The sequence below is a fragment of the Meles meles genome, chromosome X (assembly GCF_922984935.1).
Source record: "Meles meles chromosome X, mMelMel3.1 paternal haplotype, whole genome shotgun sequence".
In the NCBI taxonomy this organism is placed as follows: Eukaryota; Metazoa; Chordata; class Mammalia; order Carnivora; family Mustelidae; genus Meles; species Meles meles.
The window spans coordinates 907,455-930,855 of NC_060087.1; the positions used below are offsets into that span (position 1 = coordinate 907,455).

Sequence of the window (23,401 nt, forward strand, 5' to 3'; positions counted from 1 at the left end):
TTCCTCTCTCTGCGGACGAGCCTGTCGGGAACATTTCAGGGACCCGGGATCGCACCGTCTGTGGCCTTCGGCGCCTGCCTGGCCACCGTGACTTCAAGTTCCACTCACAGGTCTTAGGCCTTTGGTCCTTTTCATGGCTGAGTCCTATTCCCCCCTGGGATGGACCCCATGTGGTTCCTCCGTCCCTCCGTGGACGGACACTTGGGTTGTTTCTGCTTTTTCACGATTGGGAACAATGCTATATATTTTGCACCCAGCTTTGGACCCCCCACTTGAAGGCTGAGCACGGGGGTCCTTCTGGGTCCCTGGCATCTTCTCTCAGGGTCATGACTCCTGTTTCCTGCGTGCTGGGGGCTGTCCCAGGTGCTGAGGTCACTGTGGGGACAGGAGACCATGAGCCAGCCCCCGGCACTGTGGGCTGGTCTCCCTTCTGGGTGTCTTTCTTGGGCTTTCGTGGTGCTTTGTTATGGCGGCCCTGGGAGACTCCGGCAGCCCCCACAGAACGCCACGGCTTTGGAGACACGTGCTGTTGGACAATGCAGATAGAAAGTGCCTTTTGTCACGTAGGAGAACGTTTAGTCATCGGGCACACACGGGCTGAGCTCCCGGCAGCTCTGCCCAAATGAGCATGGCACGGGCGAGGCTCTGCGCCTCTTGGGGTCTTGGTCACCAGACTCCGATCCTGGGCCGAGCTGAGCTCGGTGCAGCTGCCACCAGACGTGGGAAGCACTGGTGCCTCGCAGCACGCAGAGGGCCCAGAGTGGTGTCCCCACCTGGGCCTCCAGTCTCCTCCTCGACTGTTCTCCTCAGAGGCTTGCCGTGATGTGGTGTGACCCAGGGAAGAGGAAACACGTTGTAAGCTGTGCTGTGCTCTGTCCAAGTTGTTAGCTGGGTCCGTAATGGCCCGCGTGGCCTGGAGCCGTCCTAATAAGTGACCACAGGCGGGGGAGGTAAAGTCACAAGGATGCATCCTTCCCCAGCTCTGCAGACCAGACGTCTGAGATCCAGGCGGGGCAGGACCACTGAGATCCAGGCGGGGCAGGACCACTGCAGGTGGGGCAGAGCCGTGCTCCCTCCAGAGGCGCCAGGAGAGGGTCCTTCCTACCTCTTCCAGCTTTGGGGGCTCCAGGCATCCCTGGGCTGGCGGCCGTGTCCCTCCCATCCCTGCCTCCATCCTCATATGGCTTCTCCGTTGTGTCTGTGTCTCCTCTTCTTCACCTTATAAGGACACCTGTCATTGGATTTAGGGCCACCCTGATCCAGGATGAATGCATCTCGGATCCTTCATGAATCCCATCTGCCAAGACCCTATTTCCAGGCAAATCAGTTCTGGGGGACATGTGTTTTGCGGACCCCCATTCAGCCCACTGCAGGAGGTGTCCAGGAGGAGAACATTCGTAAGAGCTGTTTGTAGCATTTTCTGGGCCCCCCATCTTCAGTGAACAAACAGGAGCCATTAAGCATCCACGAGGAGTGCCTTGTCTTGGGGTGTCATCAGCAAGAGCGCCACCCCCCCGAGGCCCTCCCTCTAGCCAGCTGCTGCCAACCCTCCGTGCATCCCAGGGCAATGCTCCCGAGTCCAGGGATATCCCCGCTAGTGCCGAGGGATCTTCTTGGAGAGAGGACTCCCCAGAATGCCCAGCCTGCCGACGTAGAGGAAGCAAGACTACGGTTTGACGTCTGACCATGACACCCAGAAGTTCTGGCCATTGACACATAAGCTCCAGGGAGCTGTGCAGCCCCATCGCCAGCCTGGTCTGAGAGACCGCCCTCTTGCCCACAGCCCCAGGACGTGAGCAGTGTTTGTGAGGCGACCCAGACAGGAAGCTGCATTGGGTTTTCTGGTCAACTGTGGGCAGCTCACCAAAGACACAAGAAAGTGTGTGGTTGCTACGGGCTGAGATGTGCCTCCCCCAAATTTGTATGTTGTTCCAAGTCCCCATACCTCAGAATGTGACCTCAGTTAGAAATAGAGACTGCGCAGGTTGTTAAATTAAGAAGCGGTTTCTGGAGCAGGACGGGACCTGACTCCAGTATGCCTGGCGTCCTTACAACAAGGAGACATTTGGATATAGCAAGGCACATGGGGAGGAGGCCACATGGAGATGGAGACAGAGACAGAGACAAAGGTGATGTTCCTACAAGTCAAGGAACACCCCGGATTGCCAGCAACCACCCGAAGACAGAAGAGGTATGGAACAGACTCTGCCCGAGATGCTCTGGAGGGAACCAGTCCTGCTGGCACCTTGGTCTCAGACTCTGGTCCCCAGAGATAAGAGAAAATACATTTATCCTGTCTCAGCCCCCAGTTTGGGTTAATTTGATACAGAAAATTTCTGGGACGCTAATATGCAAAAAAGGAGGGAAGGGGTTTCATTGACACACTCCATCAAGCTAAAGAAATGATAGGAACCATGGTCATTCTACATGAAAGAAAGGGAAGAGCCTCCCAGAAAAGATAAGGCATGGAAAGTGTAGGAGTCAAGGGAAACAGAGAGACGTGAGGAGCCACCAACAGGCTCAGGAACTGCATGGCACAAGACAGAAACATTTTGATTATTGATTCAGAAAAAGGACAGGTCATCTAGATGGTACTGGGGGGGGGTGACAATATACATAACCTGGGGGTAAGCGTTCTCACCTGGGATACTTCTCTAGACCCACCAGGAGACATTTGATGACATCTGGAGACAGTTTTGGTGGTCACCAGTGGGTGGGGATGGTAATGATACTGCTATCTGGTGTACGGAGACCAGGGGTGCTGCTCAACCTCCTGCGGGGCATAGGACGTCCCACCTCAAGGTCATCTATCTATCTATCATCCATCCATCCACCCGTCCATCCATTCATCCATCTGACAATCCCTGTCTCTCTTCTTCTCTCCATCCATCCATCCATCCATCCATCCATCCATCCATCCATCCTCCCATCTGTCCATCCATCCATCCATCCATCCATCCATCCATCCATCCATCCACTCATCCATCCATCCATCCATTCATCCATCCATTTATCCATCCATTCATCCCTCCATCGATCCTACTGTCCATCTATGTCTGTTGTGTATCTATCTATCTATCTATCCATCCATCCATCCATTCACCCATCCATTCATCCATCTGACAATCCCTGTCTTCCTTCTTCTCTCCATCCATCCATCCATCTGTCCATCCATCCATCCATCCATCTGTCCATCCATCCATCCATCCATCCATCCCTCCATCTGTCCTACTGTCCATCTATGTCTGTTGTCTGTCTGTCTATCTATCTATCTATCCATCCATCATCTCTCTATGTATCTATGTATGTATCTATCCATCCATTCACCCATTTATCTATGTCTTCCCATCTGTATCAGTTTATCTATGTGTTCATCCATTATCTATCATCTATCAATCATCCATCCATCCACCCATCCATCATATGTATCTATTTATCTATATCTATCTATCCATCCATGCATCTACTTATCCATCCATCTGTCTGTCTGTCCATCTGTCCATCCATGCATCCATCATATCTATCTATATCTACCCACCCATCCATCTACTTATACATCTGTCTGTCCATCCGTCCATCCATCCATCCATCCATCCATCCTTGCCTTCCTTCCTCTCTCCCTCCATCCCTCCATCTGTATCTTCCATATCTTCTATCTATCATTCATCTACCCATCCACCTACTCATCCATCCATCCACCCACCCAAGTTTTAATTTTGTTGGTGGTGTTCCATGTTGCATTAATATTTTGTGTCTTTATGCCACAAGGTCTTTCCCATGATGTGTTCTGTATTTTCACACCCCACTTAGGTATAAACAACCTTCTATCTTTTCCACGCTGTAACTATAACACATTCTCTCCCCTCTTTTTGGAGCGTTTTCACAGTTTTTTAGTTTCCAGTTGTCATCCTCAGGCTGTTGCCCAAGCCGTCCCATAATTATCATGACAATCATGTCATCATGCCTGCGCTTAACCCAAGCCTGCTGTCCGCTGAGTGAATGTATGAGCGATGGGATCTCAGAAAACACAACGTAAAATCGGAAAGTAATGGTAACCGAGAGATCCCCGACCTCACTCACCCATCAGAGCTTGACTGTTCCCCCAACAGGGGTTCCAAGCCATCGCCTTACTATGTCATGACATGTGTGGGTTAGGGGAGAGATATCTCCAATCCCAACACCTCCTGAGGAGATGTGGATGTTGACCAACTGCTCCGAGAGTTGATGTAGAGGGTCACAAGATGAGAATAATCAACACACTACTGAAGGAGAAGAACGAGGTTATAGGGTTGACTAACTCGAGTGGGATTCATGACTTTCTATAAAGTTACAGCAATGAAGACAGCACGGTATTAGTTGAACAGTGGAGAAATGGACCCATGGGATGGCATGAGAGCCCAGGAACAGCCCCGTAAGTGTAGTCAACTGAACTTTGACAAAAAAGGCAAGGTCAATAAACTGGACCAAAGATAATTTCCTCAACAGATGCTGCTAGAACAACTAGACATCCATATACAAAACCCCCCAAAACCAACCAACCAACAAAAAAAACCCCAGAACCCCAAATACCAAGAATCTAGACACAGACTCAAAAGAACTCCAAATGGGTCACAGACCTTAGTGTAAAACGTGAAACTATAAAACGTCTCCCAATTAACATAGAACAGCATCTAGATAACCTTGGGCACATGGAAAACTTCTTATATCACCAAAGGCACGATGCATGAAAAAATAATGGATACGTCGGAATTCATCAACCTTAAAAACTTCCGCTCTGGAAAAGACAATGTCGAGAGCACATGAGTACAAGCCACAGAGTGAGAGGAGGTATCTGCCGGAGACATAGCTAAAAAAATATGGATATTTGTATAAAGACACACACACACACACACACATATGCACACACATCTATATATCTGAAATTCACAAAGAATTGTTAAAACTCAACTATACGAGAACAACCAGCCCCATCTCAATCGTGGGCTAAAGATGGGAACCCGTAGCTCACCAAAGAAGACATATGGATGTCACGAAGCCTACTGAAAGGTCCCACCCGTGGCGTGTCATCAGGGAAATGCACGTTAGCCCCACAGTGAGATGCCACGAATCAGGTATCGAAATGACTGGGATCTAAAAACACCGCCAACAGCAAAGTCAGGAGAGGCTGGGGAAAGGTTCTCCATCCACGAGGGGCCTTCCTAAGTGGGCGTTTGCATGACCGGGGGCCTCCTGGACACTTTGCACCTGTCACTGCGTCTTCAAGGGTGACAGGGTACCGCCAATACCTCCACGCTTCAAGGTCCCTGATCTCTGCAGACCCGAGTCTCACGTCTCAGAGGCTGCATCGCCTCTGAGCGAACACTGTGTTCTCAGACTTCAGAGAGGGGGCTGAGCCGCAGTCATGGGGACAGCTGCTGGGCGAGGCTGGCGGTGGAAGACGGGGGGCCGTGGGTCTGCTCAGATCACAGTGCAAGAACCCTTCCCACTAAGCACACATGGGCACGTGACGGTCTTATCGCTCTCCGTGCTCTCCGTTCTGTTTCCCTCTGCATTGCACAACCCAGGTGCGCCTTAAATTATGGGTGATTTGCATGCCATTGTCTGTCTAAACGCCGGTGGGGTGTGGGCAGATTTTAATCTCCGCCTCCTGCCAGACGGCAGCTTTGTTCGTGGTTCCTTGCCTTGTCTGTCTTTTCCCAGAGCGGGGCACAAGCAAAGGGCTCCCTCCCCAACCAGAGACCAGAATCTCTGAAATGCAACAAGCCCCTTGCTTTCTGTTTGCATGACATTGTTGGTTGTTCTTGTTGTTGTTGTTGTTGTTGTGTTTTTTTCCATTATTCAAGCTGCACCCCACCCTACGCACATGTTCCTGAGCAGTTCTGTCTGAGGGGCGCCTGCCAAAGCAGGCTCCGTCTGTAAGGCAGGAAGTGACCACATGCATGCATTAATTAACGCGAACAGCCATTCTGTGAAAGAAAACCCAGCCGGCCTGGGGGTTGGGGACCTGCCGGGAAATAGCAGTTTGCAGGCGGCACATAACAGGAATTTCAGGCCCCTCCACCACGATGGAACCAGAACGGCAGCCGCATGAATACGTTGGAGAGATTTGCAGAAGGAGTGGAAGGAGGGAGGGGTGAGCGGGTCCACAGGCAACGGACTAAAGCTCTCCTCTATTCAAAGACTGTGATTCAGATCCCTTCTCTAGGTCAATAGACTGAGATGTCACGTAAGAGTTGAAGCACCACGGGGTTCGTGGTGCCCATCCCATTTCTACCAATGTGTCCTGCAAAGCTACCAAAGCAAAAATGGTTCAAGGAATGTCTGAGGAGAAGCCAAGGCATCGTGATGGTCTCACACCTGCTTGAACTTGATGAGCACTTTCCCTCGTCCTCTTGATTGAAACCCCCAGGGACGGGAGCCCTTCGGTGGGACATGCCCTGGGTATGCACATTTCCCCACTTTCCAGACGGTGTTTAAGCCTCTCTCTTGTGGATGGGAAGAACTCCCCTAACATGCTGATGAAGACAGACAGAGGAGCATCTCCAGGTCATGCTAGGAAGGGCCTGAGCTCCAGAGAAGGGTCTTTTAAAAAAGGAGCTGTGTATGTGTGCAGATAATAGAGACACGTAGATGGCTGATGGAGTATAGGGTTAGACAGATTGGTAAATGGATGATAGATACAGTTATATGGATGGATGCATAGACAGAAGATTGATGGGTGGTAGACAAATGGACAGATGGTAGATACATATATGGGTAGGTAGATGCATGATAGATGATAGATGATACATCATGGATACACAGATAAGTAGATACAGATGAGCAGATGGATATATAAATGGATGGATGGATAGACAGACTGATTGATGATAGATTGATAGATAGATAGAAAAGAGATGTAGATGGATGGATGGATGGATGGATGGATGATGGATGGATAGATAGATAACAGATACAAATATATGGACAGATGGATGGATGAATGGATGATGGATGGATAAATAAATAACAGATATATATGGACAGATGCAGAGATGAATGGATGGATGATGGACGGATGGATGATGGGTAGATGGATAGATGATGGATGGATGGATGATAGATGGATGGATAGATAACAGATATATATGGACAGATGGATGGATGGATGGATACATATGATAGATGGATAGATACATGATAGCTATGGATAAATAGATAAGAGATAGAGATGGGCAGAAGGATAGTTGAACGGATGGATGGATAGATCGGTAGATATACATAGACAGATGGACAGATGGATGGATGGACAGATGGATAGAAAGATGATGGATGGATGATGGGGATAGCTAGATATGTAGATGATAGATACAGATGGATAGGTGGATGGATGGTCTAGATACATGGATGAGAAGGGGAAGCACATTTGCCTCAAATATTTCCCTTTGTTTGCCTTGTTTCAATGCAAAATTCATGATCTTGCTCAAGAAAGACATTGCTTGTTAACTGAAATTCATCCTCCACGGTTAAAATTGATATGAAGTTAGATGTTTACTTTATTGTTTCATCAAAGAGGCAGTGTCTTGAAATGAATGAAGGGAAACTGGGGAGGGAGGAGGAAATCCCCTAAATGGACCCATTTACATTTTTTTTCCATGTGAAATTGATGGCCTGCCCTACAGTGTGTCCATGGAGGCGTGATGGCCTGGTGATGAGCAGCCTAGCCTTGGTGGTGGTGGTGGGGGGGTTGGTTAGCAAGATCTGAGTTCAAGTCCCAGCTCCTTTAGTGAGAGATGGATGGCCCGATCCAGGGACCTCCCTCTGTAAGCCCAGTTTCCACCATGAGAGATGGGACAGTATTGCTTTCCTATGGCTCCGACAACACGTGACCACAAACTGGGGACTTAAAACAATGGAAACTTTCTCTGTCCCAGCTCTGGAGGCCAATAGTCCCGTATGAAGGTGTCAGCGTGGCTGGTTCCTTCTGAAGGAGGCTACAATGAACAAGTGAGTTCTTCCTCAAGTAGGATGGTGAACCGTGCATTGAAATGAGGCAATAGAGGGGGAAATATACCATGTGATGTTCCCACCCACCTATTTAGACTGTCCATGCTCCTATCCATTTATATCTGTTATCTATCTATCTATCTATCATCTATCTATCTATCATCTATCTCTACCCACCCATCCATCACCCATCCATCCAACCACCCATCCATCCATCCATCCACCCATCTATGTGTCTGTGTGTCTACATATCTATCATCTCCATCCACCCATCATTCATCATCCTATCTATGTATCATCCATCTATCTATCTACCATCTATCTATCTCTATACCCATCCATCCATCATCCATCCATCCATTCAACCACCCAGCTATGTGTCTGTGTATCTATGTATCCATCTCCACCCACCCATCCATCGATCTATATATCTATCATCTATCATATCCATCCATCCATCCATCCATCCATCCATCCATCCATCCATCCATTATCTGTTCATCTATATGTATCCATTTACCTATCATCTATCTTATCTATCATCTATCTATCTCTGCCCATCCATCCATCATCCATCCATCCAACCACTCATCCATTCATCCATCCATCCACCCACCCAATCTATGTGTCTGTGTATCTATGTATCCATCTCCATCCACCCATCATTCATCATTCCATCTATCCATCCATCTATCTATCATCTTATTATCTATCATATCCATCCATCCATCCATCCATCCATCCATCCATCCATCCATTTATCTGTTCATCTATATGTATCTGTTCATCTCTCTGTCTCTCACTTAGCAGTTCTGTCCCGGGTAAATCCCAAGAGAAACGAAGATACATGTCCACACACAAGCATATACATGCATGTGCATAACAGAACTATTAAAAGCAGCCAAACGGTAGAGACAACCCAAATTTCTATCGACTGGTAGATGCAGAAGCAGAAGACGGTCCATGCATACGATGGAATATTACTCAACCATGAAAAAGGAGTGACGTTCCAACACCTGCCACCACGTAATCGGACCTTGAAACACGATGGTCACGGAGAGACGCAGACACCAAAGGCCACATTCTGTGTGACTCTATTTACATGAAACATCCAGAATGGGAAACCCACAGAGAGAAAGCCAATTGCTGGTCTCCTGGGGCTGCAGAGAAAGCACGGGAAGGGACTGCCTTGTGGGGTTGGGATCTCCTTGTGGGGCGACCAGAGTCTTCTGGAACCAGGTAGAGACAGTCGTCACATGAGATGGTGAATGGACCAAATACCCCCGAATTATTTACTTGCTTGTGTGCTATGTGAATTATATCTCCATAAAAACGAAGGCCTCAGGGACCCCGGCGGGAGAAAGCCTGAAGACGTTTCTGCTGAACTTCCCCATGTCCTACCGGGCTCTCACGCCCTCACGTCCTCCCAGCTGCCTGCTCACCCCACCTTCGGAGACTTCTCTCCTTTGTCTCCGGCGTCTCCGCCCTTCAGGTCACTGGTGGGGTGTCTGGAGCCGGCCAGCCACGTCTGCTGGCCTGTGGTTGCTGCGGCCATTTACGCCCGCAGCGCGACCTGAGTAAAGAGGAAGGGGTGATAGCTGCCGCCTTCACTCATGACATAACACTTTCCCCGGGAAGCCGGCGTTTGTGGGTTCAGGGTTCCCAGGGGGCTCTCTGTTTTCATTTCCTTCTGTCCCAAGGCCGCAGACAGTTTCTCCCTGGCTCGCATCCCCGGGGGGACGGGAAGGCTTGGGCCGAGCATCCCTGAGCCCTCAGACCGTGTCTGCGGTGTTCCTGGGTGAGCCTGGCTCCTGCCCTGGGTCTAGCTGTCCCATCTCAGCATCGGCTGTCCCCGTGTCTGGGGCCATGCTGTGTGCTGAGGAGCAGAGGGGGCTGCCCCAAGACCCTGGCCTGCACCACGTATGACCAGTCATGGTTTTCCCTCATGCAGGGAGCTGTCCTCACTGGAGACCGTCGGCCGTGACCCCGCAGGCGAGTTCACACCTGCTGTTTGGGGCTGTGAGTCTCGGGCGTGGGCACACGTCAGAACACAGGGACAGAAGAGAGAGAGGGTGTCGGCCACGTCCCCTGTCTGGGGAGCCCCCCAGGAGCCCCTCGGTTCATGCGGAAGCAGAATGGCTTGGCCGAGCCCGCCTGATCCCCGAGTGCCCTCGTGACCCGTCTGTGTCTGCCCACGCAGCCCCTGCCCCTCGGACTGGCGGGGGCCTGCGGGATCGCGCCCACGTTGCTGGTCTTTGCCCACTGACCAGCAAGCACCCAGGCCTCTCGGAGCGGCCGTGTGCATCACAGGGCAGGGCACCGTGACCGCTGGCTGGGGTCGGTGAGGGCCCCGGTCCTCCAGGCCAAGCTTGGGAGACGTGCAGCTCTGTCCTGCGCTCAGACCCAGACACGCGGGCGTCCTCCCGCAATGCACACGGAGGGAGTGAACGGCACACGGGTTCCCGTCCACGGACAGAGAGGGACGCGTGGGCCCATGGATGAGCGAGAGGATGGACGGAGGACGGAGGACGCGGTCCGTAAAGGCCATGTGGACGTGTGGACGTGTGAACGGGAGTAAGGAGGGGTCGGTATGCTTGTTCGCCCAGACCCCCTCCTGCCCCCTGGGGTTCCTGCCCAGCTCCTCTGACGTGGCCTGCCGTCCCCCTGGTGGAGAAGCCTGCAGTATCTGCTCCCCTGTGCTGTCCCCTGTATTGTCCAACCCCTTCCCTGCAGTGTCCAACCTGCCCTGCTGTCCCCTGCTGTCCCCTGCAGTGTCCAACCTGCCCTGCTGTCCCCTGCTGTCCCCTGCAGTGTCCAACCTGCCCTGCTGTCCCCTGCTGTCCCCTGCAGTGTCCAACCTGCCCTGCTGTCCCCTGCTGTCCCCTGCAGTGTCCAACCTGCCCTGCTGTCCCCTGCTGTCCCCTGCAGTGTCCAGCTCCCCCCGCCATCCCCCTGCTGCAGCAGAGCCTGGTGCCCAGCCCCCTTTCCTCCCCTGTGGTCAGTCCCACTCTGAGCTTCGTGGTCCACAAGACTGTCCGTCCCACATGAGTGAGATGCGGCCCAAGTGTGTCCCGTCCCAGAGTCCCAGCACTGCGCTCCTGGGGACTTCCCCAAGACTTAGCCTCATCTGACCCTAGAGTGAGCAACACAACCATCAAGACAGGCTGGTCCCTTTGAGTTTTGCTTTCCAAAGAGGGGGTTCAGCCTGCCAGGCAATCTCTTTCCTTGCACACAGGGCAAACAGAGTTCCTCAAGAGACCCTAAACCCTACAGCCGAGGGGTGGGGGGAGCCGAGGAAGGCAGAGCGGACTGGAGAGAGAGAGCGAGAGCGAGCAGGAGCAGACAACCTTTACGCGCCTGGATCCAGCTGTGCCTGAAGCTGTCATGAAATCCCTAGCTACCCAGTTAGACAATTTCCACCTTGAGTCAAGTGTCTATTGTTTGCCACCCCGAGAGGTGCTCCTCACCTGTTAGGAGCCAGCGTGCACCCTGTTGGGGGACAGAATGGAAGAGGAGGCAGATTCCACCCAGGGAGACCACGGCTCCTGCCTCGGCCGACACACAGTCATTCTACGGTAGCCCCACACAACAGCGCCTGCCTTGTTGGAGGTCACAGAGTCCCTGCACAGAACCGTGGTGACAGGGGCCCGCGTGGCCGTCAGGCCTCCGTCCGTGCCAACGACAACGCGTTCAAACCGAGAACAACAGGCCTCCACCCCCATGAAACCGTTACCGAAAAAAGAAAAGAAAAAGAAAGCACCGAAGGCAGGTGCGCAGCTCCAATGTCTCCAGGATGAGACGTTGAAGATGGCGAGCTCGCGGGTCCGGAGGGACGGAGCAGCCTCGGCGAGCGGGCTGGACCACAGCGGCCGGCGGAGGGCGTGGGGTGCCAGAACCCACGAGACACTGAGCCATTGCCTGGTTCGCGTGTCCCGAGATGTGCAAGGATGAGGGTGTCTGGGAGCCCTGACGCCCGCCGGCCCTCCACCCGAGGCCTGGGACACTGAGGCAGGCTCTGCTCTCCCCCCGTGCACCCCATGAACCATGCGGAGGACACTGGGACGGCCAAGTTCTCGCAGCACACGCCCCCAAGGGAGCTGACCACCAGCCCACCATGCAGCAGCATCTTCAGGAGGACGGCTGCATCCCCTCGCCCGCGGTCTGCCTGCCTCCCTGGGGGGCGGGGGCCCCTCAGCGCGACCCAGGCTTGCGTGCCCCCTCCTCGGGTCCCGTGACTTACGGCGACGGTCCTGGGCGAGCTGTCCCCGCGGAGCTGGTCTGACCGGCACGCGGCGGGGACGCTTACGCTGGTGCACGGGCGGCTGTCCCTTTAGAGAAAGGACCCCGTGGCGGTCCGTCCGCGCCACCCACCCCCCCCAGCAAAGTCGACGCGGTCCCCAGCCCCCAAGGGGACCCAGCCGCCTGCTCGTAACGGCAACCTGTCCTCTGCAGATTTAATTAAACACACAAAGGTTCTGCAAGGTTCCTCTTTTTCACAGCGGGCTCCCTGGCAGGGAGGGGGCAGGGCGCTGTCCCTCCGTGCTGGGGATTTCACAGATTTTTTTTAAAAGTTTACATTTTAAAAAATGGTATTGAAGAAACAACAACAAAAAAAAGCGTTGCCGGAATGTAGTCAGGGCCGGACTGGCGGAGGCTGAGTTGGTGGTGAGGACAGGGGACACGTTGCCGTGTGGTTTCCTCTGGATACATTGTATACGATTTTATTTTACTTTGTAAACAGCTGTTCCCGGTAACGATACAATCTGAACACATAGAAACGATCCCAACACTTACTCCGACGGCTCCTTAATGCCAAGGAAGCCGCTGGACTATGGTCCATTTTCAGAGTTTTTTTCTATTATGAGCTGAATTGTGTGCCCCCCTCCCCCAACTCACACGCTCGAACCCTTACCCCCAGGAACTCAGAATGTCACTGTATTTGCACGTGGGGTCGCTAAGGAGGTAAAGCCTGGATCTCAGCCTCCGAGCCTCTGCCCTGCCTGGATCTCAGCCTCCCAGCCTCTGCCCTGCCTAGATCTCAGCCTCCCAGCCTCAGCCCTGCCTGGATCTCAGCCTCCCAGCCTCAGCCCTGCCTGGATCTCAGCCTCCCAGCCTCAGCCCTGCCTGGATCTCAGCCTCCCAGCCTCAGCCCTGTCTGGATCTCAGCCTCCCAGCCTCAGCCCTGCCTGGATCTCAGCCCCCCAGCCTCAGCCCTGCCTGGATCTCACACTCTCTGCCTCAGCCCTGCCTAGATCTCAGACCCCCAGTCTCTGCCCTGCCTGGATCTCAGACTCCTGGCCTCTGCCCTGCCTGGATCTCAACCTCCCGGCCTCTGCCCTGCCTGGATCTCAGCCTCCCAGCCTCTGCCCTGCCTAGATCTCAGACCCCCAGTCTCTGCCCTGCCTGGATCTCAGACTCCCGGCCTCTGCCCTGCCTGGATCTCAACCTCCCAGCCTCAGTCCTGCCTGGATCTCAGCCTCCCAGCCTCAGTCCTGCCTGGATCTCAGCCTCCCGGCCTCAGCCCTGCCTGGATCTCAGCCTCCCAGCTTCAGCCCTGCCTGGATCTCAGCCTCCCAGCCTCAGCCCTGCCTGGATCTCACACTCTCTGCCTCAGCCCTGCCTAGATCTCAGACCCCCAGCCTCAGCCCAGCCTGGATCTCAGCCTCCCAGCCTTAGCCCTGCCTGGATCTCAGCCTCCCAGCCTCAGCCCTGCCTGGATCTCACACTCTCTGCCTCAGCCCTGCCTAGATCTCAGACCCCCAGTCTCTGCCCTGCCTGGATCTCAGACTCCTGGCCTCTGCCCCGCCTGGATCTCAGCCTCCCAGCCTCTGCCCTGCCTAGATCTCAGCCTCCCAGCCTCAGCCCTGCCTGGATCTCAGCCTCCCAGCTTCAGCCCTGCCTGGATCTCAGCCTCCCAGCCTCAGCCCTGTCTGGATCTCAGCCTCCCAGTCTCTGCCCTGTCTGGATCTCAGCCTCCCAGCCTCAGCCCTGCCTGGATCTCAGCCCCCCAGCCTCAGCCCTGCCTGGATCTCACACTCTCTGCCTCAGTCCTGCCTAGATCTCAGACCCCCAGTCTCTGCCCTGCCTGGATCTCAGACTCCCGGCCTCTGCCCTGCCTGGATCTCAACCTCCCAGCCTCAGTCCTGCCTGGATCTCAGCCTCCCAGCCTCAGTCCTGCCTGGATCTCAGCCTCCCGGCCTCAGCCCTGCCTGGATCTCAACCTCCCAGCTTCAGTCCTGCCTGGATCTCAGCCTCCCAGCCTCAGTCCTGCCTGGATCTCAGCCTCCCGGCCTCAGCCCTGCCTGGATCTCAACCTCCCAGCCTCAGTCCTGCCTGGATCTCAGCCTCCCAGCCTCAGCCCTGCCTGGATCTCACACTCTCTGCCTCAGCCCTGCGTAGATCTCAGACCCCAGCCTCTGCCCTGCCTGGATCTCAGACTCCTGGCCTCTGCCCTGCCTGGATCTCAACCTCCCAGCCTCTGCCCTGCCTGGATCTCAGCCTCCCAGCCTCAGCCCTGCCTGGATCTCAGCCTTCCAGCCTCAGCCCTACCTGGATCTCAGCCTCCCAGCCTCCAGGACCGGGATCGATAAATGTCTGTAGCTAACGTTGCCCCATGTGGGGTGTTCGCGACGCCATCCCTGAGCACACTGTTATGTTCCCTTCCCAGAAGGCAGGTTGGGGGCAGCAGGGGGACCGACTGGGGTTTTAAACAGAAACGCGCCAGGTGCAAGCCATTCCAGGTATCTCAGAAGCATGGGACGGATGCACGGATGGAAGGACACGTGCTTGCAATCTCACCGTCCACCCTCAAGCACCCTGGAAACCAATCCCGGGGCAGCGGGCCTTGCATTCTGGCTCGTGGTTTGGCTGGAAGTTGGCTTGTGATGCTGCAGGTGGGGGGAAGAGGAGCAGAGCCACGGGGAGGGATTCTGCAGCTGTGGTTCGGGGAGTCCCCCAAGAGGGCCTCGCACCTGGGCTGCAGCCCCCGAGACGGATACATCATGATGCTGGTGCTGCCCCATCCTGAGACTTGTTTCCTCCCTCTTCAAGCCCTTCCCATGGCCCCCAAACCCTCCTCCTGGGGCCTTTGCCCGCTGCCATTCTGCGGAGGAACAGGCTGGGAGGACGACCCTTCAACTCAGTGTGTCCTGCGAGCGGCGGCCCGAGGCCTCGTGCACGAAGCCAGAGCATGCATCTCATGCAACGCGGCGTGAACCCTTGATCGCGGCTTCCCCGCAAGCTTGGCCCTATCAGCGTTTTAGGAACAAAGACCCTGGAGACCCCGCCCCAGGGATGGATGGCAATTATTTGCCATTTCCTAGTTTCAGAGTCTGATGTTCCCGTCGCAAAATGCATGGGGGAATTCGGCTGGGAGAGAGGTTTGTGGGAGGCCAGTTCCCTGCGGGGACGCCGTGGCCGGACGCAGCTCCTGGAGGCCTGTGACCATAGGCTTGGGGTCTTTCCCCACATCTGCAAAGCCTGCTGTGCACCCTTGTGTCTCTTGCCCGACGTCCTCTATCTTGCTGCTGTCTTCTGCGTCGAAGGACCCATCCTGCATTGGATACACCCCCACGGGACAGCCCCGGGTCACCTGCCCACCTCCATCCCGCTCTGCCGATGACCAGCCTTCACGCCATTGACAAACTCCAACCTGCTGTTTGCAAAGCCAACAACAGGACATATGCCCAGGGTCTGAGGATTCGGACGTGGACCTGCTTGGGGGTGGGATCAGGGGTCTGCCTTCCTTGGGGCGGGGGGTTTGCAGAAATCGTTTCTGGATCCGCACCGCTGGGTCAGATACGCGTCCGTGATGGTTGGTGGTGAGTGTGCATGGGGGGGGAGTTGTGCGGCAGAGAGAGAGGGTGCGGGGCTGAGCTCAGGCATGTCTCCTAACGCTGGGCTCCTCCTGGGTCTGGTGAGGCTTTTGAGAGGCCACCGTGAGGACGATGAGGGGGAAATAGGCAGGTAGCATCCAGGGGAGCAGCAAGAACTAAGCAGAGCTGTGGTAGGGGCGAGTGTCTCGGGGTCATAGTGAGAAGGAAGGACACAGAGGTTAGGGGCGTTTGAGGCTAGCGTTGGAGAAACAGCCACCATTTCCTCACGGCCTGGGCTTGGGGTCCAGCCTGCCTACATTCCCGCAACTTTGTAGGACCAGAAATGGGGCTTATGGTCCTGTGCAAAGAGCCCAGGGATGGCCCAGCCCTGCATGGGCTCGTCCCCAGTCATCACTTGGCTTGTTCTCTCATCTCAGGGACGGGTCCTAACGCTGCTGTGGTGGTGTGGGCGCCGACATGCCTTCGAGGTCCTGCCCTCGCTCCTCCTGGGCACCGCCGCACCGTACGGCATCTCTGTGCAATCGCTTGGGCATGTGATGAGCAGAACGTGGTTCCCGCACACGCAGGCTTGTAGATGCAGGACGGCGGCAGCCGCGTGGACATGGACAGACCTTGAGGACACGGGGCTCGGCGACATCAGCGAGATACCGGCGGACAAATCCTATGTCACTTCCCATACACCGGGATCCCAGAGCCATCAGACGCAGAGGCAGTGGGTGTCGGGGCGCGGAGAGGAGGACCCGGCGTGAGCGTCTCCTGGGGACAGACGTCCAGCTTTGCAAGATGAAAACGTCCTTGAGGGACGCCCGGGTGGTTCCGTCGGTGAAACATCAGCTTTGGGATCAGGGTCCTGGGATCGAGCCCCGCGTCGGGCTCCCGGCTCAGCGGGGAGTCTGCTTCTCCCTCTCCAGCTCCCCCTGCTTGTGCTCTCTCTCTCTCTCTCCCCCAAACAAACAGATAATCTTTAAAAAATTTAAAAATAAGGATTTAGGGAGCAGCCGGACACCATGGTGCGTGCAGAGATGGGCTGAGAAGGCAGGTCTCCTACGAAGCCTTCTTACCACACACACAGAGATGAAACAAAAAAAGATAAAATACGTAAAGACAGAAGGACCATAAAATAGCAAAGTTATTTCCCCGCGGGTGCGGGCACCCGGGACATTGCTGAGTCATCTCGGGGCTGCCGTGGGCGAGGTCTGATCACGGGACTCTGCCGGTCGGGTGTGGGTCTTTGGCGCTCAGCGATGTCCTACGGGGGAAGGGGATCCTTGGTTCGCCAGGGGCCAGTCCTTGCACGCAGGACGGAAAAAAACCCTAAATGCTGTGGGTGCTGTTTTGGTTTTTGTTTTTTGGTTTTAGGGTTAGGAGCAGCTTGGAGTTCCCAGATCAAAGCAGGGTACCAGGGGGCAGCTGAGGCGACGGCGACGTCAGCAGGTGTCACCCAGCGCTGGCCTCCCAGACCAGCGTCACCACTGACCTCCACGCTCCGGAGTCTGGTCCTCCGAGGGGCCAGCCTGGGTTCCCGGCTGTGGCCACCAACTGGCCCAGTGAGTGGGGACCCCCGGGGCTTCCCGGGAAGAGGGGTTTTTGGGGCAAAGCCGGGAGAGTCCCCTGCAGCACGCCGAGCTGGACGCCCCCCTGAGGGGGATGGTGGAGACTCACACGCACACACACACACATGCACCAGGAGGGAAGTGATTCCTGTGCACAGCCTGGGCGCGGTTCCAGGCTTCCGTCCCTCGTCCCTCTCGGCCGCGGCGAGGCCGAAGTCTCGGTTCTGCCCTGCGGGAGGTGGGGATTTTCAACCCTGACCTTTTCACCGGCCCCGGGGGCTGGGCAGGGCCCCGGCGTGGCTGAGGGCGTGTGTGCTGGGGCTGGCTGAGCGCTGGGGGCCCCCTCCGCTCCCACGCCTTGTGGGGGGGTTGCACGGGGATTCCCGGGACGAGACAGCAGGAGGCGGAGATGTGGGAGCCCGGGGGACAGCGGCAGCGTCCCTGGAAGGGACGTTCAGGCATTTGTCCATGTTTCTGTTTGGCTTTCCTGTCCGTGTTTGGATGTCAAGCCCTGTCTAGGGTCGTGGTGGGTGGAAGGTGTCCCCAAGGCAGACTGAAAGCGAGTGGGTTTAAGCGTCCCTGTTCTCTCCTGCGACATGTCAGCTGGGCTGCCCTCCCTCCCCCATAGCGAACTCTGCGTTGGGGTTTCTGACAACTGGCCGGGGGCTGGCCCCACCTGGGGCTGCTTCCTCTTTGCGCTCACCTTCAGGGGCACAAGGTTTCCCCCCGACGTGCCCTGCTGAGGGCTCTGTGCCCGCTGCTCTGCCCACCTCTTGTCCCCAACCGGCCCTCTTCCCCTCCCCGCCCCTGGCCGTACAGGAACGAGACCACGCTGACCGCCTCCCCCGAGCCAGCAAACCCTGCTCCGTGGCCTGTCATGGTGTCGGGCGAGGGAGACAGGAAACGTGACCCCAAAAGGATATGTCCTCATCCTGACCCCCGGAGCCTGGAAATGGGGCTTTCGTGGGGGAAATTAGGTCTTTGCAGATGTGATTAAATGAAGGATCTGATGTGAGACCATCCTGGACCAGGTTGCCCTAAACCCAGGGACGGGGTCCTTGTAAGAGCCAGAGGACAAGAGACACAGACAGAGGAGAAGCCACATGAGGACGGAGGCCGAGATGGGAGGGCTGCGGCCACCAGCCCAGGGACACCTGGAGCTCCAGAAGCTGGAACAGGCAGGAAGGACCCTCCCCTGGAGCCTCAGGAGGGGTCACGGCCCTGTCCTGCGTGGATCTCCGGGTCCCTGCCCCGCCTGGATCTCCGCATCCCTGCCCCGCCTGGATCTCCGCATCCCTGCCCCGCCTGGATCTCAGACTTCTGGCCTAGACTTGGGAGGTTAAGAATTTCTGTTGTTTTCAGTCACCCGTGTGCAGTCCTCGGTGATGGCTGCCCCAGGAAATGACCACCACTGTCTTCCTCTGTGCAGCCTAAAACAAGGTGGACGTTAGCAGCCAACGCCGTCCGTTTTAACAGATGCAAACCATTCCGGACCCACCGCGAACGTGGCTGTTTAAGGACACAACGGGGAGGCAGCCGTTTTGAAGGCGTCTCTGACGGTATCAGCGTTATATACCGTATCATGCCTGTCACCGACCGAGGAAGGGACTCTTGGAAGATTGGGCAATGTCACACGATTTTTTTTCTCTCTCTTTCTCCTCAAACTGCCGTTTTGTTATCACCGTTCTTGCAGATTCTGAGTGTCTCAGCGACATGTTCGAAATTCTTTGGTCTGCGATCCCGTCCAAGTCACGACAACAAAAATAGGTGTGCGCGTCGTAACGCACACGTGGGTTTCACTTCCCCTCCGTCCGGCCTTCGGTGCTGAAAGGCTTGTTCGGAGTCATTGTGGTCAAATCGGTGCAAGAAACATGACTATATCACACGCCTTGATACACCTAACAGTGGGGAAAAAAATGTATGGGACACGGCTTCCCGAATGAGGTGGACTGTGGTCAAGATTTTCCCACACGTTGAAAAAAAACAGAACATTCATGCACCGAAAGAAACATGTATCCTCTCATTTTCACTTTCAACAGGCATTGAATTCACCACACCTCTTGCAAGGTCCCCCAGGAGGACGTCTCAGTGTCCCCCAAGCCGATAGGCTCTGATTCGGTTCCAGCGAGGGCTTGCTAACTCACAGAGTAGCAGATTCGGAGGAAATGGTGCAACGGTTTCATCCGTGGGATTCCCACCCATGAATCTTGAAACTAGTGGGAGGGGATCCCGCCGTGTTGAAAAGTCTCCATGAGTCTGACGGCCAACTCTGGCGTCCTTAGGGCGTGGAGGAAGGAAGGGGACAAACTTGACATGTGAGCATTGTCTCTGCTCCACGGAATTCAGACCGTCCCCTGCATGGGCCCCGTGCACCTGCTTTGTGAGTGAGTCACCTTCCCGGCCATCGACACAGGTGCGACCAGGTGGGGGACACGGGACCCTTCAGGACGGTGATATCTGGGTTGGAATATTAAGAAGGTGAGCATCTCCTTTGGGGCCACTGGGGACATGCATCATAGCAGGTTCTATCCTGGAGGAGGGCTTGCTTTCCCTTGTTCACCAAGGATTCTAGAACTTTCTTGAACTTGCATTTGAGTTGAACATTGACTGGAAAAGAAACAACCTTATTTCTGTGGTCATGCGTTGATTCTTTTAAAATTAAGTGCATTCAGGGACCCTCCTCTGCCCCTGAGCGGTCTCTGGTCCCTCAGGCATCTTAGTTTGAAGGACCCCATTGCTCTCAGTCTTCACGCATGGAGAGGGAGAGGTCACCTGGGACTTGGGGGGAGGGGGCAGTGTGCAAAATGAATTCTGAGTGAAACCACTTTTGATTCGGAGGTGATTGTATATGGGCGTCGAAACCTTCAACACCTTGGCATGGAGGAACGATCTCTCTGCTTTTCTGAGAAGGGGATCGGGGTCACAAGAGGTGACAAGGCTGTGCTCCCAGATTGACAGTCTCTGTGAGAACACAACACGCACACCCATCCCCGCAAGAAACGGTACCTTCCGGGAGAGGGGGAAGCATCTTACAGGGACTGAGCCCACCGCCAACCTCCCGACTCCAGTCCCCACAGACCGTGGGAGCCGTTCCACCAACAACGGTCCCAAACTGGCTTTCCTACGTACAACAAAGCTGGGTGCCTTGACGTCATGGTCGTACTAAGCACGGTGAAAACACAAATACATTAAGCAGTGAATGAATCAAGAAAATGAACCGTTGGGCTTGGATCTCGCCGATGTTTCGAGAGTTGTTTGTGTTTTTTCTCTTCCTGGTTGAGATGGATACAGTCAGGAGGCCCATATGTCACAGCCAAGCTGTTAGTGACAAATGTACGTTACTTTCCGAGGGTGTTTCTGCAAAGCAAGGTGTCACTTGCTTGGGAGTGTCTGGTTGTAAATTGTGGGGGGTTACCGGACATTTCCAGCCAGCCAGCCTTTGGCTGACGCGTCATATTCAACCCTAAGAGCAACCCTATTTTGGGACCTAAACTCTGGGTCCCACAGGCATAAGGATAAGCTCTGTACATTTTCCTCCTACACCCCACCCCTGTACATTGTCCCCTTCTGTTCTACTGATCTCTTCATTTCATCATTTCCCTTCCTTCTACCTTACTTTGGTTTCAGCTAGCTCTTTCTAGATACTTAAGATGGAATCTTGGGCCGTGGGCATGCAGTTTTTCTTCTCATCTCATCCACAGATTCAAGGCTATGAATTTGCCTGTTTTCACTACTTTGGTCCCATCTTATGTACTTTGAGGCGTTGTGTCCTAATCATCGTTTGCATGAGCGTCCTACTGTGACAAAGCACCACAAGCTTTAGACAACTGAGTTCTGCTTTCTTACTGCCCAGGTGGCCAGAGGCCCCAAATCTGTTTTCCCAGTTAAAAGTCAAAATAGTGGCAAAATTGGCTCCTTGTGGCGACCCTAGGGGAAAATCTTGTCTTTTCCGGATTCTGGAAGCAGCTGCATTATCCTGCTTAGCCCATGGGGATTAGGGTGTGGGCATTTGGGAGAGAGGACGTGGGCATCTCTGAGGCTGTGTCTACCAGCAACATCGTTCATTCAAAGTCTTTTCTGTTTTCATCGCCATCATCGTCCCATGGGTTATTTGGAAGGGTCCAACTGTGAATAAATCTCTGGTCAGCTGTTTGTTATTGTTTCCAGCTCAATTATTTTGAGTTCAGAGAGCAGCATCAGGAATGCACCCAATCCTCTGAAACACGTGAGGCTTGGTTCTGTTTGGTGACTCTGCAGAGATGATCCTTATGCCTGTGGGGTCCAGAGTTGAGACAGAGAAATCTGGAGTGGCCTGAAGTGAAGGCCTATCCATATATTCTCTCTCATGGCCTCTGACCCGCAGGGTACCTGCTTAGATAGCTGTGAGAGAGACCACCATGGGGCAGTGCATGTCCATCCATCTGTTCCAGACAAAGCTCCAGCTCGGGGTGGCCATGGATATAAAGAATCCCTCCTGAAAGCCATCCACAGACCACGCTCGGGTACATAGGCCAGCAAGGGTTGCAGTGCAGACAAGCCACCCTTGACCAGGCAATGGTGTTGTTCTCTCCTTTGTGGGATTGTTCTCCATTTCTGAGAAATAGCAGCTTAGGGCAGGAAGCAGAGAAGAAAACCACAATGGTTGGAGTCCTAATGCTGTGTAAGAAATTGTCCCAACTGTTGACGGTATGGGTTTCCTATGGTTGCTGTAACAGAGCACCAAGTCTGCAAATTTGTTTTCTCACAGAATAATAAATAGATATTTCTGTTTCCCAGTCCTGGAGGATGGGAGTCTGAGATCCAGGCGGGGCTGAGACTGTGGGTCTGAGATCCAGGTGGGGCTGAGGCTGTGCCCCTCCTTGGTGCAAAGACCCCATCTTCTTTCTGTTTCCTGACCTGGTTGTCCTTCTGCGAGTGTGTGTAGGACCCACCCTACTCCAGGGTGACTTCATTTTGCCTAACTACGTCTGCAAAAATCCTATTTCCAGTTCAAGTCGTATTCTGAGGTCTTGGGGTGAGGACTCCAACAGGTGAGTTTTGCGGGGAGGGAATTCAGCCCATCATAATGCAATCCTGTATCTACATGGGAAACCTTTTTGCATTCACACATAGCCCTGGGACCTCTCTAACAAGGTCCCTTGTTGTTCTGTGGGCTCTCAACTTTATGAATTACACACAACTTGCCCATGCGCACGCAACCTTTTGCTCTGCTGTTGGTTGTTAGCCAGGGAGGCATGTGGTCCTACAGATGCAGAACCCCATGCCCCACCTCCCACCATGAACTGCACGGGCTTCTGGAGGCAGGAGAAGGGCTGGGTTTCCTGGGTGGTGTAGAGGCCATTGGGCTGAGGGTTGTGAAACTTCGAAGATCATGAGAAGCAGATTTTTATCTTTGTGTGAAGATCGGGACAAGGATCCCACAGTGGGATCTCTTCATCTTTGGGGTCTTCATGACACGCATGCTACCCACTTGCTGGATTTCAGAACGTTCACCCCATGGAAGAGAATTGAAAGTTTGAGCTACCCTGTCCTGAGGCATCTGATAAGTCTTTGCAGACGTCATGAAGGATGTCACTTAGTTTCTAGTGACAAAGCTCTGAGGGTTATCAGATCAAGAAAACGCAAGAGGACAAGTTTGCCAGTGAAGTGGTTCTAACTCTTCTCTGTTTCACCATGTAAAGCGTCTGGGGTGTTCTTTCGTATCCCCTCCTAAAACTTCAAACAGAAAACTGTGTTTATGGATTCAAACAAAACTTCTTCATTTCCTTTTGAAACCATGCTCCTGTATACACGTATCCCATGCTGTATTATGATGCTGTGCCCCTGCAGCTCATGGAAAGCTCTATGTCAATTATATCTCAATAAAACTGGGGAACAAAGAAAGGAGAAGATACGTCCGCACAAACATTAACGCAAAAACCAAAACACAGCAAACTGCCCTCCCTTGTGCCCTTCTTTGCTGTAAGATGAGCCACAAGGTCTGTGGCACAAAGGGAGAAAGAAGCTCAACAACTCGATTGGGAGCTA

The 23,401-nt window shown here is 54.2% G+C and overlaps 1 protein-coding gene across 2 annotated transcripts in view; it reads right to left on the minus strand.

The window, feature by feature from the left end:
* Nucleotides 1–23,401, minus strand: part of LOC123934860 (P2Y purinoceptor 8-like) — a 47,126-nt gene that overhangs the window by 12,079 nt on the left and 11,646 nt on the right. Inside the window, exon 1 of one of the 2 annotated variants that reach the window (XM_045995005.1) lies at nucleotides 12,227–12,330. The exons of the other annotated variant lie outside the window; for it this stretch is intronic. The gene's annotated coding sequence lies outside the window, so the exon portion shown is untranslated. Of the gene's footprint in view, nucleotides 1–12,226; nucleotides 12,331–23,401 lie in introns of those variants that run through there. 2 annotated transcript variants of the gene reach the window in all.